We start from the raw sequence: 16453 nt of genomic DNA on the forward strand, positions 1-16453 counted from the left end.
CGCCTGTGCGGACAGTGCCGGCCTGCGCGCGCGCGCCCGGGATTTTTGTTGTTTAAAGACGAACTGGGTTGTAAGGAAGGGGCATCTTATTTTGATTAATGAAATTTTGTTCTTTCTCATCTCATCTTTCTCTGTTCTTTCCCACCCCCATTTCTGTTGAAACTGAAGTCATTTTCTACATATTGTTACCAAACTGTTACACATTGTACACACCTAAAGAGACATAGACTATGGAGGTAAGAGGGCCTACAACGCTTAACTTTGAATATACTAACTTCAGCAGCCCAAAGGACATGGTAGGCCAAGGAGGAGAATGGAGGTTCAAGGCACCACAAATTCAAACTATGGTCATGGCCCAACAAGTACGATCGGACCGAAAGGCCCACAAACCTGACCTCATTTTCCCTTGTTGGATGTGACTGGCCTACCAGTCAGCTGCCACCTCGAGCCACGTTAGCCTTAGAACGATGTCTTTGTAAGGAAGGTTCCCCTGGAGGCCAAGGCTCCCTGATTAAAGATTCCCAACAAGCGAGGGGTCTCCCCAGACAAAAGGAGACTCCCATTGATGGCATCTACCTGCAGATAGGGATAATTTACTATTAATGCAGCTACCCCAACCCATCTCCATGAAAAATGGGTAAGAGGGATAAACCCCTATCAGGCAAGGGCACTCACCTATGTATATAGGTTTGGTCCCCTAAATTGGGACGGGTCCCGAACTCTCTAAGCATCTTTTCAAGCATTCTATCATGAACTATCGTGTTTTTCTTCCGATTAAATCAACATATCTCGATTACCTATTGCATTTATTTTCATTCTAGTTTTATTTCACCTCAAATCTAATACTGATTTGGGTGTCGGAGTGCTAATATGTTTTTATACAGGTCCTTTTTCTTTAGATTCATAAACGCTTTGGTCCAAGTCTTGAATAACAGTCCAAATCTATTGGATCTCTGCTATTTTTGCACGCATCAAATAGTAAATAACTTAAATAGTTGGTCATAAGAAAATGAATATAAGAAGTAATCATTACAAATATAGATGGAAAAATAGGGAATGATAATAATTAACAAAAATCAATTAATAATCGCACCATAAAATAAAATTATCTAATATGATAATAAAAGATAAACAAGTAATTATGACAACTAATATTTTATAACAAATCAAATCTATTTTTTTTAAATAAAAATTACAGAAATTTTATTTTTATAAGTAATAAATTAATTTTTTTAAGTTATAATTTTAATTAGAGATAACTACACTGTGCAAAAAACTAGAATGATAATTTTAATAAATTTCACAACAAATTAGCATAAATAGTGTTAATTACATAAATACCATAGAATATCACTATTGTAATAGAGAGAGAGGTGGTCAGTTCTATCCGTTATTCATAACTACATATTATGTAGGCGCAGAGGCCAGAGAGAGAACAAGAAAACCGACCTTTGAAAGCTACCCCCCAACCCCAAAAAAACAACCCAAAAAAAACAACCTAAATTATGGGTTGCTACGCCATCTGTGAGAAAGAGAAGTTCGTAACTGCTCTGCCAAACTGCGTGGGTAGACAACCACGTTTTCCGTCAAACCATGGACTCTCACAATTCTATTCCTTCTCTCTCTCACACATCCACTCCAACAACCGGCGATGATGGAGGCACTCCGGCCGGTGACGATGACATCGGCGATGATGGGGGCTACGACGATGAGAGAATTCGTGCTATTCTTTCAAACGATTTGAGGCTGCTAGAGAGTGGATCGAACCCGGCGATAGACGTGAATCAGGTCACGATTGTAGATTTGGCCGGTGACAATGATTGCTCATCCTTCACGGATAGGGTAGAACTTGAATCCATATCGTTCAACTTTTCGGAGATTTTGAAACTTGCTCACACAGTTATTGATTCTGGCGACTTGCAATCGATGGAGGCTCTTAGAGAACTCAAACACAAGTGGGCTGCGCGCTTTGGAGAAGAAGCTTTGAGGCGCTGTTTTTCGACTGTTATGGCGCGACCTGCTACACCGATGGTTAATAGGGAGGGGAAAAAGGAGAACCCAATCGGGAAGATGAACAGTTTGCAGGAAACTACAATTTCCAATCAGACTGCAGGTGATCGGATTCTGATGATTGTTGTTGGGCGGTTGGATACTACTGAACGTACTGCTGACGTGGGAACGCATGAGGTTGACGAAGCTGCTGTCGATGATGTGGCAGCGGTTACGAATGATGAAGCGTTTCTTGATGAACTGGCTACTGATTGTGCAGCAGCAAAACGGGACATGGCGGCTGATTTGGTAGCAGATATGGCTACTGATTTGGATCATTTGGTAGCAGAAATACAGGATATGGCTGCTGATGTGGCAGCAAATATGGCTGCTGATTTGGCAGTAGTAAAATGGGACGTGGAGTTCATGAAATATAACATGGCACGAGTTGGGAATGATGTGGCAGTGGTGGGGATGTGGAAATGGGCGCTAATAGAGTTTCGCATATTAATGAGATGAACACGGGTCTTGCTGATGTGACAGTTGAACAAAACCGAAAATTCAAGGTAACTGCTCCAACCGGTATATTTGTTGGCAACGTTCCATTGCAATCGTGTTTGAATTCTATTGTTAACGACAAAATTGTCGATGGTTTCAATAATTCCTCGCGAAAGACACTCTCATATATCCCGTCTACTATACAAAATGGGGAAGTAGTAGTGCGACCTACAATGGAATCTATTCGTAATGATTCTATTAAATGAAAAACTACTGCAGTCAGGTATTTTCTAGGAAAAAGGCCATATTTTTATGATGTCAAAGAATTTGACTTTTCAGTTTGGTCTGGCTTAGAGGAGGTCAAGGCAACGACGAACGGATATTTCTTCTTCCAATTTAAAACAGCTGCATATATGGAAGAGGTAATTGAAGGTGGACCATGGTTGTTCAGAAATGGGAACCAGGGATGGTGATGCGGAAACTAAAGTATACGTAAGTTCCGGTATGGATTCAATTGAGACATTTACCGGTTGAATTGTGGACAGAGGAGGGCCTAAGCACCGTGGCAAGTGGTATTGGCAAACCTCTATATCCGTACGTGATTACGAGAGCATGCACGAGACTGGACTTCGCTCGTGTATGTGTCATGCTGGATGTGAGCTCCAAACTTCCTAAACGTATTATCATCATGACACCTGATGAGGAAGGAGGCGAATCACCGTGTAAAATTGATGTGGAGTATGAATGGGTCCCACCCAAATGTACCAGTTGTATGACATTAGGCCATTCGGCCAAGAATTGTGTGCACACCAAGCCACCCAAAGCTGTCAACCCACCCGTATCTGTTTACATTCCTAAAACAGGACGATCCGAACCGCCACAACTGGATGATTTTACATTCATAAAATAGGACCATTGGAACCGCCACAACTGGATGATCGGGGGATGAGTAGACCAACACCAAATCGAGAAGCGGATAAGCAGAGAGAAGGACATACCACTCCTAAAATGAATGCAGGCCCTAGTCGAGAGGAGAAGGGTAAGGCGATTGTAGTATATAATTCATTTGATGCTCTACATATGCTCGATGATACAGATAAATTGTCTGGGGGTCCTGAGCATAGCAGCCCCATAGCCGGTGAACCATGTTGAATGCAGCAATTTGGAATGTTCGTGGCCTGAACAAACGAGACCATCAGCTAATTGTAAAAGATCTTATTGTTGAGTTCAGGTTACATTTATTGGTCTCTTAGAAACTCGTACTCGCTTACATAATATTATGTGTATTTAGACCTGTTTGATGCCTCACTGGAAATGGTTCATGGATCCTGTTGCTATTGGTAACCGTATATGGATTGCTTGGGATGAGAATTATGTGGATGTTAATATTATCGATGTGGATCCCCAGTTTATACACTGTCGGGTCACTGTTAAAGCTTTACATGAATCTATTGATCTTACCGTGCTAATGATGCCCTTGATAGAAGGAACCTATGGATTGCTCTAGAATCCTTAGCACCACAATGTGTGGATATCCCGTGGTTGGTGGGAGGAGATTTCAATGCGGTCAGGGACGAGAGTGAGGTGTGTGGCACATCTGGCGATATCAGGTTAGCGATGGAGGAATTTAATTCTTGTATCCAGAATTCCGCCGTATTGCTATAACCTATGCAGGGAGAATGGTATACATGGCATAACAGGAGCACTGATCCACGAAATCTGTGGAAGCGCCTTGATAGAATGCTAATGAATGATACGTGGACAACGAGGTTCCCGGCGACTCTCTATATATGCCTCACCCCCCGACCATCGGATCACTCGCCTATGGTGATACACGGGGACAATCAGCAACAGTTCGGAGGAATGTTCTAATTTGACAATTATCTCACACGTTCACCGGAATTTATACCTGCTGTACAGAGTATTTGGCAGCATGAGATAGTAGGTGCCCCCATGTTCTCGGTCACAAGGAAACTTAAAGCATTAAAGCCTGTCTTTTGGGAGCAAAGGAGGAAGAAAGGGAATTTATCGCATAATGTGGAGTTGGCAAAGGGATATCTAGACGCGGCCCAAAACTTGGTTAGTTCAGATCGTGAGGATGAACTATTTCTTTTCCTAGAGCGTTGTTATTGGCTTGTTTATGCCAAAGCAGCAAAACTCGAACAAATTATGTTACAGCAGCGGGCAAAAATTCAATGGATGAAGGGTGGTGACCAGTGCTCTCAGGTTTTCTTTCGCAAGATTGCCCAGCGTCGGACGGGTCGAAGGATAGTACAAATTATGGATGCACATGGAATCACACACAAGGAACCAAATGCAGTGACTCAGGAATTTGTCTCCTACTATCAATTCTTGTTAGGAGGTGATAGGCGCAAACAGGTGATGGATCTACGGTTCCTCAGACCTTGGGCACGGCATATATTGGAGGATGAGGAGCGCGCCCAGCTTGTGCAGCCCTTCAGTGTTGATGATGTTAAATGCCATATTTGATATTGATGAGGACAAAGCTCCGGGACCGGATGGATACTCATCCGGTTCTACAAAGCAGCTTGGTCAGTAGTGGGGCAGGAGGTGACAAATGTGGTACTAGATTTTTTTTTCACGGGAAAGCTACTTAAACAAATCAATTGTACACTTCCGGCACTTATTCCCAAGGTACATTCCCCGATGACTGTTAGTGATTTTAGACCTATTTCATGTTGCAATTTGCTGTATAAAATTATTGCAAAACTCATTGTCCAAAGACTGAGCCTCTTGGATAAAATAATTAGCCCTTGCCAGAGTACTTTTGTTCCTAGACGGAGTATAGGAGATAATATTATGTTAGCACAAGAATTGTTTGGGGGCTATAGTCTAACACGGTCGCCACCGAGATATGCATTGAAAGTGGATATTCGGAAGGCCTATGATACTGTTGAGTGGGACTTCTTATACGTGGTTTTACAGCTTTTCGGTTTCCCAGAGGCATTTAATGGGTGGATCATGGAGTGTGTCACTTCAGCCTTATTCTCCGTTGGTATGAATAGGAAACCACATGGGTTCTTTACGGGTGCTAGAGGACTTAGACAGGGGGATCCTTTATCACCATACCTCTTCGTGCTTGTGATAGAGGTACTGCATATGGGATTCTAGCAACTAATTGAGCAGGATATGAGATTCACATTCCATTGGAAATGTGAAACTTCACGGGTTTTTCAGTTGGGATTTGCGGATGACCTATTACTATTTTGCCGGGCAAACATTGAGTCGATCAGCTTGCTAAAAGATGGGATGGATCGCTTTGCCTCATGGTCCGGACTATGACTCAATCTTGACAACAACCATGTCATTATATCACGATCAGCCCAGGGTGTGAAGGAGGAAATCCTAGACGAGTTGGGATTCCAAGAGGGTCATCTCCCGATGAGGTATTTGGGACTCCCTTTATTGTCCTCTAGATTAACTATTTCTGATTACCAACCACTACTTAGTAAGATTGATGAACGTATTAATGGTTGGGATGGCTTGGCACTCTCGTATACGGGGAGGGTGAAAATCATTAAATCTGTTCTTATGGCATTGAGTGTGTATTGGGGCTCTGCTTTCATACTCCCAAAGGGGGTCATCAAAGAAATCGAGAAATGTCTGAGAAGTTTTTTGTGGAAAGGTATGGGCAACAGTGGATATGCCAAAGTAGCATGGAAGGAAGTATGCAAGCCTAAGGACGAGGGAGGTCAAGGGCTCAGAGTCGTCGGTACACTCAATCGTGCACTGATGTGTAAGAAGCTTTATGAAGTCATAAGGTGTGAGAGAACTTCCATATGGGTGGATTGGCTGTTTCATGAGCGCCTACGAGATACATCTATTTGGACCATATCGGAGCAGTGAGGACCATGGGGATGGAGAAAACTTCTGCGCCTACGACATTGGTTGCGTTCAGTATTAGAATATCGAATTGGTGATGGTAGTACCTTCTACTTGTGGAAGGACCCTTGGCATCACTTGGGACCTCTCATAAATAAATTTCCGCTGGGGCCTATCACCATGGGATTGGATGCTTCTATTCTATTGTGCTCGGTTATACATGATGGCCAGTGGTACTGGCCAATGATCACGGATAGAGAGTATTTAGAGATTACACTCATGTTACCCCAAATATTTAGAGGTGATGACCACATAGCATGGAGATTCCCTAGGAGCAGTCTTACGACCCAGGACATTTATCGCCTTATGATGCCGCCTGGACTGAAAGTGGGTTGGACTTTGCTACTTTCGGGTTCTTTGAAGATCCCTCGACATATGTTTATATTATGGCTAGCGATCTTGGAAAAGTTGGCCACTACGGAAAAGTTGGCCACTACAGACAATGGCATATTCTTTGGCCTATTGAGGATAGTGCCTACATAAGAGCGTTGTTGTATTATAATTTTACACATTTATGAAGATTACAATTTTTCAAAAAAAAAATAGAGAGAGAAACTGAGAGAGAGAGGGATATTATAAAACTTGTTAGTCCTTTCAACCACTCTCACTTTAACTAACTAATAGATGGTAAGTCGCTAACGAGAATAAAATAGGCAAAATTAATTTATCTATATAAATGGTCATATAAATTAAAATAATATTATAAACTATCAATAATTTTAAATAATTTGTAGTACCATATAAGTTGGATTAATTATTAATAAAAAGGATAACTACATTATATATTGGCATAATACTAAAAGAAAATAGTTAAGTGATTATTAAATCTATTAAATATTTAAGATTATAATTAAACGTGAAAAATGAGGAACAACTATACCAAACCATACATTTAATAAATGCAGATGTATATATAGCAAATTAACAATAAATAAATTTTCCGAATAGATCCGATCCAACCTCTAATATTTCTCAGTATCAGTAATATCAGAACAAGGATAAAAATAAATGCCATCCTGCCTATTTCATTTTGTTATGTCTTTAAACTTAATTGAAGTTTCGCTTCAATTTTTAGAAGGGTACATAATTATTTACAGATTGCAGGCATATATCTGATTAAAAAATCATAGTCGTAGTACCATGACCTATTTGTAGCAAGCACTGTCCAAATTTCTGGGCACATGAACTTGAGAAAAAGATTTCACATAGTAGAGTAGAAGCTAAAATTTCCTACATAACGTTGTAGACCATATTTATAGATCAAGTTCATGTTTTTCCCTCATATATGCAAATAAATAAAAAATGAAGTCAATAATTGCAACCGGAGCAGCTTATGCCCATATATAACCAAAAAATTCTTTTAGTAAAATACTCAAAACTTATCAAATGTATTGACAGCGCATGAATAAAAGTCTATTAATAGAGAGAATTATCTAGAGATAATTATCTTGTCCAAAAAGTAATTATATTTGAGTATATTAACAGAGAGAATTAATTGGAAGGGTTGATCCTTGATAAATAATATATATATATATATATATATAAGAGGAATGAAAGAACATGAATGGAATTTTCACCTTTCAAACATATTGAGGCGTTGAAAATCCTTAAAACAATCACATCCCTTCAATTGCACGTAACTGCAAGAAATTTTTTGCAGGTTAAAGGATATTACATAGAAATATTTAACCACATCCCTCTAAATACATAAATAATTATGAATTAACTAAATCGATTAATAACTACAGTATAAATAGGGGTATATTCGCATATTAGTAAATAGCTTAGAAATTAGGAGACTATGGAAAGAGAGATAGAGACATACAATGGCATTGATTTTATGTACTATATGATACGAATAATAGAAGGTAATAAACATAAGTAATTATACATTATAAGGTTAGTTTAGATCAATGAAATTTTTTTATTTAAAATTGTCTACAAAAAAGTTTATTATGAACCTCCAATAAACCCAAATACAATCTCTATCCAGTAACCCCAACCCCAACCCCATTTTCATGTATCAAGTACGCATTCATGTGTTGTATATAAATAGGAAAATATATACGTACATATCATACATCAAAGAAAAGTAATAAATAACAATTATATTTTTTAAACTAAAGTACCGATATTAAATAGACTATGCTTTTAGTGTGTACAAAAATAACAAATAATTTTGTATCACAAGCACAATTCAGAAACAAAATTCATTCACATATCACAACCACAAGAGAAAATTAAAATGTGCAAAGCTCATACTTGAATAATACTTTTCTATTGGCCCGTCTTCCTGGGAATTCTTATTGCATTTGCTAACACAATTAACGAAAATTTGGTCTCCGTGTTATCCATTTATCTAACGCACCACATACCACCTTGGAAGACTAACAACCTGCTAAATTAGTCATTTTCATTATATGGTATCATGTTAGCCAATAAAGCATTGTGTTTCAAAGAGAATCTAACGCGTAATGGAAAAATAATCATACATTTCTAACAAGAATCATTGCCTTTGTTTTAAACCAACTTAATCTTTCTTATGCACTAGTAATACATAACTATTAGGATCATTTCATAATAGTGTTCATAAAGCTTGATTAAAGTTACCCACTCAATATTCAATTGTAAGCTCTTAAAAGTACTCTTTTTCAATGTTTCTCCCACCGACCTCATCTATCATTAGGAAAAAGATTTACTCAATCATCACACCAAGAGCATGAAATGAAAATGTTAAATTTGTCTCTATGATCCCCATATATTTACACCAGTTGACCAATATGTAAGGGTAACTGAATTTCATCTATGCGCAAACTCTTCTTTTTTACTAGAGAGGAGCAATAGAGCAAAAATAGTATGTGCAAGGTCAAACCAATATCAGAAGAGATTGTGAATGCTTACCTTATTAGTTTATGCCTTCTCTTACCATCTATAAATTGGGAAGGCAACAAACAAGTAAATAGTTTTTAACAAGCTTCTGAATTCGTTCTGGATGTGCGTGTCCTTTGTCATCATGCTAAAGGAACTAGAGTTGGCTTCTCCTTCCTATACATATTGTTTATTAGATTTAGAGCTCTTTGTTGAAACCTCAACATTTCATACTAAAAATGAATAAGCCTAACATGCCAACAGAAAAAACCAAATAATTTCTTTGAGGGTGACAGTGGAGGTGGGGATGTAAGATTCAGCTCTAGAGGGGGTATTAGATTAGGAGAATCTAAACCCGTACATACCCATTCCAAAATAAGAAAAGCTAAATAGAAACCCGCTCCAAACTAACCACTTAATTCGTTGTAAGCACCCGCATCCTTGCTTTCTTGTCAAACAACAAAATAGAAAGGTGAATTATAGTTATGACTGTGAATAGACAGAAACCATAAGTTGTTAGTATCCCCAAAGGGATTACTCATCTTCAATGATTTTAAAAACTTTGCAGCTCCACTTTGTGCAATAGTACCAAGACAATCAACAAGTTCCTGTAGAGTCATGCAATCCTAGTATCTCTATAGAAAAAATGATTCAACATTAGGAAGGAAATCACTAAAGATGAAGCCAGAGCTTAAAGCTCATACAACTGGTGTAATTTTAGTAATTCTATTGTCTTTGTCAGCCTGGATGCGGGTGTCAAGATCAACGACATCTGTCAAAAGTTGGGGAGTAACATGAAGGAACCTGGCTTGTCCAAGGCATCACTTGCATTGCTATTGACCAAGATCAAGCTTTTCGGAAGTTAGTAAAAACGTTAAGAAGGCGCAAGCATGGTAGGGATGACATAAATAGTGCTCAACATGCAGATGGGATGTTTTCTTAGAATGTCGAGATCCATGAGCAATAGGCATGTAAGAGAAAATAACATGTATAACAAAATTTATATTGCCACTGATATTCATTACCTTCAGCAAATAGTTAAGTGTCATCAAAGATAACAAAAGAAAATTATATAAAAGTTGGTAACTAAGATCAAATAATGAATGGATATAACAATAGAAAGACAATAATAAAGTAGTAAAAAAAATAAAATTGGAGTAATAATTCATGGATGATCGCATTTTTTTCTTTCCTCAAGGGTGAAAATTCTCATCCCATGAAATGAACTAAATCTAATTTTTTATTTTTCTTCTCTCTCCCAACCAAAATCCACTTTACAGGGGCATTTGATAACCATGCATGCTTTTCAGACACTGCCCTCATACCTCACCTGGTGCAATATCAACATATAGTACAGACTTCTTGCAATGTACAACATATTGCAAAATTGAAAGATTGGAATATGAATATCATGTAGATTGAAAGACATGTTTGATAAGCTGCTGAAGAAACACACCCTTGTCGCTATATAAGCTATTCACGACAAAAGTCCAAGAGGCGGCTAACTTCCCACAGAGAATATAAATATGAACATTTGATGAATTATATGCATGTGTTAAGCTTCACAATCGCTCCTATCACCTAAATTAAATGCACACATAATGCCAATCGACAACCTCATCCCAGTAAGATTCACATTTACTCACAACTTATCCCCTTAAGCTAAGCTTGACATCCACAATTTAGTTCCTCAAGTAGATAGGACCATACATGTTCAACTACAACCTTATTCGTTTGAAATAGGCTTGTTGATGGGAAAATTGGATCAAGGCAAGTATTGTGCCGTCCAAACAGATGGAACGACTTCCTTGAGTTCGGAAAAATCCAAATTATTGTCATTCCCAAGAGTTTATTACATACTGTTGTATCATATAGAATTCCATCCAGAAAACTTAAGAAATGCCTTTCTTTCATCCCTTTGACTCCTTTGATTTTTGTAGTTGTACGACTACCAAAGCATTTATATCCTCGATTTCAATTTTCTTAGTAAGAATGACACCTCGAAAGAAAATTTTGTGAAAAGTGGTATCTGCCAAAGAAAGAGAAAAATTATCAGATTAGAAAATTAAGAATATTCTATGTATTTATTTTGAGTGGAAAATATTTTAAAACTTTTGGACGCTTGCAAAAGGGGGTAACATTACCCTCGATTTTTGACAAAAGGATACAACCTCATTGCTTTCTTAAAAAAATTCAACACTTATCACCTTAGTGTCACCCTACAACCTATCCAATTACAGGCTATTCATACACTCTTCCTCTAATACACATATTTTAGAAATTGAAAAAGGTAAACAGAAAAATGAGCAAACTTCCACAACAAGTACATTGCACATATCATAATAGTTGTTTTCTACTCTTCTTTTGCCAGGAGCAAACATTTGATCTCCATACTCCTGTCGAAGTAGTGGATATTGAAATCTTTTTTTTTCTTTGCAGATTTTGCTTTTCTTATTGTTGTTTTTCTTGCTTTCTTTCTTATTTTTATATCTTGCTTTTCTTTTTTTTTTTCCAGATCTCTCTTCTTTTGCTGTTGCTTTCTTTTTTTCTGTGTGGATCTTGCTTTTTTTAGTTTCTTCTAACTCACTTAAACTTGTCTCCCAGCACATTTTCAAAAAATTTATTCTTGTAATCTGAAAGAATAGTAAAGGAGTCAGACAACATATTATTTATAAAATGGTTGCTGCAGCAAAAACGTATGCAGCAAAGAAATTAGCAGGAAGAAAAATTTCTCATAATTTTAATGCAATAAGAGAATTCAACTGCATATTTTAGTGCTCATTCTGCTACTGAAAATTGATTTTGTTCTGCAAAAGGAATCAATTTTGGATCAAAACTAAATTAAACATCACGCATTCAAAACACAAAGATGTGATTTCCACGAATGCTACAAAATTTCACTTGCTGTAGCAGATTTTTTAAATCTGCAACGACTGAGAATGCTGACAAGCAACACAATGCTATCAAAAATAAAATTCAGTGAAAAATTTTAATAACACATATCGCAAGCACATGAGAAAGTTAGGATTAGCAAGATGCTTACTTAAATAAAACTTTTCCAGGGGTAATTCTTAATGCCTTCGCTTGAAAATTTGGTCTCCCATGCTAACCCTTTTATGTATCGGTCCATATACCACCTATTTCTTAATTGGAAGACTAACAACCCGCCGAATTAGTTGACATCAATATATGATATCATGTTAGCCCATAGCGCAATGAGTTTCATGGAGAATCTAAGGAGTAAGAGAAAATAAAACAAAATTTTCAATAGATTCATTGCCTTTTATGCTTAACTAGCTTAATTTCTCTTACCTACCAGTGTTGTTCCCCCTTCCCGACCTCTTAATAAGTTTCCTTCACCCATATGAAGAGAATATTAATTAATTTCTCCATATGCAAGAAACAAAAGATATTGCACACACATAGAAAGACGTCCAAACAACTTTTTGATCACCGAATAATCCTTTAAGTTCAATATGCAAAGAGTGCTCATTTATTTAGAGAACATCAATTCTCATGATTAAAGTATAGGTTGGTTGAGGCAGGATCAACTGCATTATATAACATATGATGGTCTGATGTATAAAATATATTCTACATTACTGATATACGAAAAAGAATACATGTCACTTAATGTTGTGATAGTAGACATGACACGTGCATTATGATTATTAAAAACATGTATGAAGAACTGTACATCAAATAATATTCAGTTTTATTTTTATTGATTAAGTAAAACTTGTGTTCTTACTTGAGAAGAAGCTACTAAGAAGAACATAAATATATGACTTTAGTTAAAAAACCAATATACTGTATAAAAAAATTTATGAAGAATTTCGAAAGCAACTAAACATGAAATTGGCATGGGTCTTTACAATTTGTCTTAGTAAACACACACCTAATACCTATATCCACAAACTCATCCTACTAAGATAAAAATGAAAGTTAACCGTTACTCATAAGTTATCCTCTTAAGTTAAGCATGGCATCCACAAATTAGTTCCTCAAGTAGACATGAAAATGAACATTCATATAAAACCTTATTCTCTTAAGCAACGCCTGTTGATGGGAAAATTGGATTAGAACAAGTCCTGTGTCATCCCAACAAATGGAAGAACTTCCTTGAGTTCCTCAAAATTTGAATTATTGTCATTCTAGGAGTTTATTTCATAGTGTTGTAACATATAAAATTTCGTCCAGAAAAATTAAAAAATACCTTTCTTTCATCCTTTTGACTCTTGTGATTTTCATAGTTGTGTCATAGCCAAAGCATTCATATCCTCGATTTGCAATTTTCTTAGTAAAAACTACACCATAAAAGGAAATTTAGTAATAAGTGCTACCTACCGCAACAAGAGGAAAATTATTAGATTAGAAGGTTGCACGTAATGTATGTAACTAAGTAAATCCAAAAGTATATCAACAAGTAGACGTATCCAATAAAGCATGGAGCTCACAGAGTGGATATTAAACAGAGTTGTCCCAGCAATAAGTAACTTCAATAACCTCAGTTGTAAAGTGTGAAGAGGCAAGAATTTCCAAGTATTCATTAAATATTTTCTTGTAGAACTCATTGTATTCCTCTACAGTTATTCCCTTAGGATTGGAGAGCTACATCAATTAGAGGAACCACTAAATACAAGCAGCTTTAGCAAATAAAAGTAAAAAATTAGCACATATTGGATGGGTCCCATTTGTAAGCCCAATCCCAATCGCTCAATTATTGTCTTAGTCTTCTTCTTTTTTCTATTGTACCATAAGCATTACTAAAGTTTCACCAAGTGAACTAAAAGGGAAACGCGCTACACCAAAAACATGATCATAAACTAGATAAGCATTCGGATAGTACCTCAGTTTTTCCATCTTGGTCACCCTTGCAGCTTCAATAGGATCCTCATCAACCTCAACCTGCAAAACTGCCACTTTTTATGTGATGTCCACAGATTTTTGTAAATAATTGAGAGACAAATTGGTAATTATTAAAAAAATTAAATTGGACCTTATTATAATATTAAATTGGACCTTATTGAGAGACAAATTGGTAATTATCTGCTAAGATTAGAATATATTAAAATTTGAATGGAGTAAATTGGACCTTATTATAATATTTGGGAGAAAATTTTATTAACTAATAAATTCGATAAAACGTAATGAGAATTATAAAAAAACTAAAAAATTAAAGAAAAGGAGGAGCAATACGTGGCCACCCCCCTCACCCCTTTGCTTTTCCCATTTCAATATACACACACATATATATATATATATATATATTATATTTATGTGTGTATAAGAAAGTAAATTTACATACTAATCACACATTACACACACTGATGCGGACAAAACAGGTAAGCCTATTTTGATTTTAATTATTATTAATTTATATAATTATATTATTTAATTAGTCTACCTATTAAATATTATTTATATTGAGCAATGTACTATGTAACTGGAACATTTTTCGAGTTTGGATATTTAAATTAATATGGCATTAAATATCAAATTAGATATAAAAATAATATAGGTGGAAAACTAAATTGTTAGATTTATTAGATTTAAATATTACTATAGTTAATTTACACAATTTCATCGAAGTGATTAATCAAATACGTAATTCTATGTATTGTATTTTAATTAAATTATATTCAAGCGATGAATTGATAGAAAATACATAGAAATGTACCAAAAATCATATTTAAGAAATATTATGTTATTAAAGAGAAAAAATGGAGGTTTTTAATGATATTCTAATTTAGGGATGATATTAAAAATGATAGTTACAAATATATAAGGGGTTTGATTAAATGAATTCTTATGACTTAGTTGATAAATTAAATATATACTTCGTAAGCGTAGAAAGTGTAAATATCTAAACAAAAATGGAACAGAGGTTTGGACTTTTATGTAAGTGAAATATTAAAAAATTGGTGGAAAATATACGAAAATTATATAATATTTTATCTATTATTTATGATACTCTATATATAATGATTATACGTATAATATTCCATTATATGACGTGACGATAAAATAGAGGGTTGAGCAATCCTTTATGTTAATTGAAGCAATTTGGGATTTGAGGTAAGTATAGCTAATTGGATTTATGTATATAATATGTGTAGTATCATATATATTATATATTTTAATTTTTTGTATTTGATCATGAACTTGGATTTATATTTATATACGTGGATTTTGTATATTGGTTGTTTATATATTTAGTTGTCGACTATTTGTTGGATTACCTTTATACCGGTGGAATTGTTACTATGTGTTACATGTGATTGTAATGTATGGACGTGAGATGTATGATTATGTAATTATATAATTGATTGTTGCATAAATTCCAATTGGGGAATTATTACTAAGAGAGTAATTATTATACATAATAGAATGATGAAGTTAGTGATATTGCTGTCATGAATTATAATAAAATATGGTGCTTACCTAGTTGGGGACATAGTCAATGATTTACGATAATGTGATTGGTGATGTGGTTGATCATGTGATATGAAAAGAAAAATAAATTAAGCTAGTTACCATTGCACGTAGGCTACCTGGGTATTTCGGGTTGTGGGGAGTACCTGTGTTGTTAGCTACACATAGGGGTGATGTGGGATGCCATATTTGTTGTGATTTTATGTGTTGATATTGCTACATTTGTGATAGAGAGTGTGGAGATATCAAATACAATGGGTATCCTGTGTTGTATATGATATGATATTGACTGAGATGATGATGGTCGGAAAAAAAACCATTGACTGATGTACTCCAATTAGAGTAAGTGCGGCACTTAGATAATAAACGATAGCATCAAATATTATCTTGTGGACTGATTTATAGCTGTGGGTATGTATTATTCCTTACATCAGCGGTTGCTATTTTTGGCCGCCACCTCAATCCGCGCTGGTCTGCGCCCCGAGCTGATCGGCGGACCGGCTCTCGCCGTTCCACATCCGACCGGGGCGCATCACCGGGCCCCATCCGCTTCCCTCCCGACAATTTCAAGCACTCTTTGACTCTCTTTTCAAAGTCCTTTTCATCTTTCCCTCGCGGTACTTGTTTGCTATCGGTCTCTCGCCCGTATTTAGCCTTAGACGGAATTTACCGCCCGATTGGGGCTGCATTCCCAAACAACCCGACTCGCCAACAGCGCCTCGTGGTGCGGCAGGGTCCGGGCACGACGGGCTCTCACCCT

At 36.3% G+C, this 16453-nt stretch overlaps 1 long non-coding RNA gene across 1 annotated transcript in view; it reads right to left on the bottom strand.

Annotated features, from left to right (window-relative positions):
- LOC110011415 overlaps window positions 1-16437 on the bottom strand; it is a 58477-nt gene extending 42040 nt beyond the window's left edge. Inside the window, exon 1 of the long non-coding RNA XR_002286420.1 lies at window positions 16151-16437. This is a non-coding gene — a long non-coding RNA (uncharacterized LOC110011415). The remainder of the gene's footprint in view (window positions 1-16150) is intronic.
- Between the last annotated feature and the right edge of the window lie 16 nt (window positions 16438-16453).

Source organism: Sesamum indicum, unplaced genomic scaffold (genome assembly GCF_000512975.1).
Source record: "Sesamum indicum cultivar Zhongzhi No. 13 unplaced genomic scaffold, S_indicum_v1.0 scaffold00238, whole genome shotgun sequence".
NCBI classification, from domain to species: Eukaryota; Viridiplantae; Streptophyta; class Magnoliopsida; order Lamiales; family Pedaliaceae; genus Sesamum; species Sesamum indicum.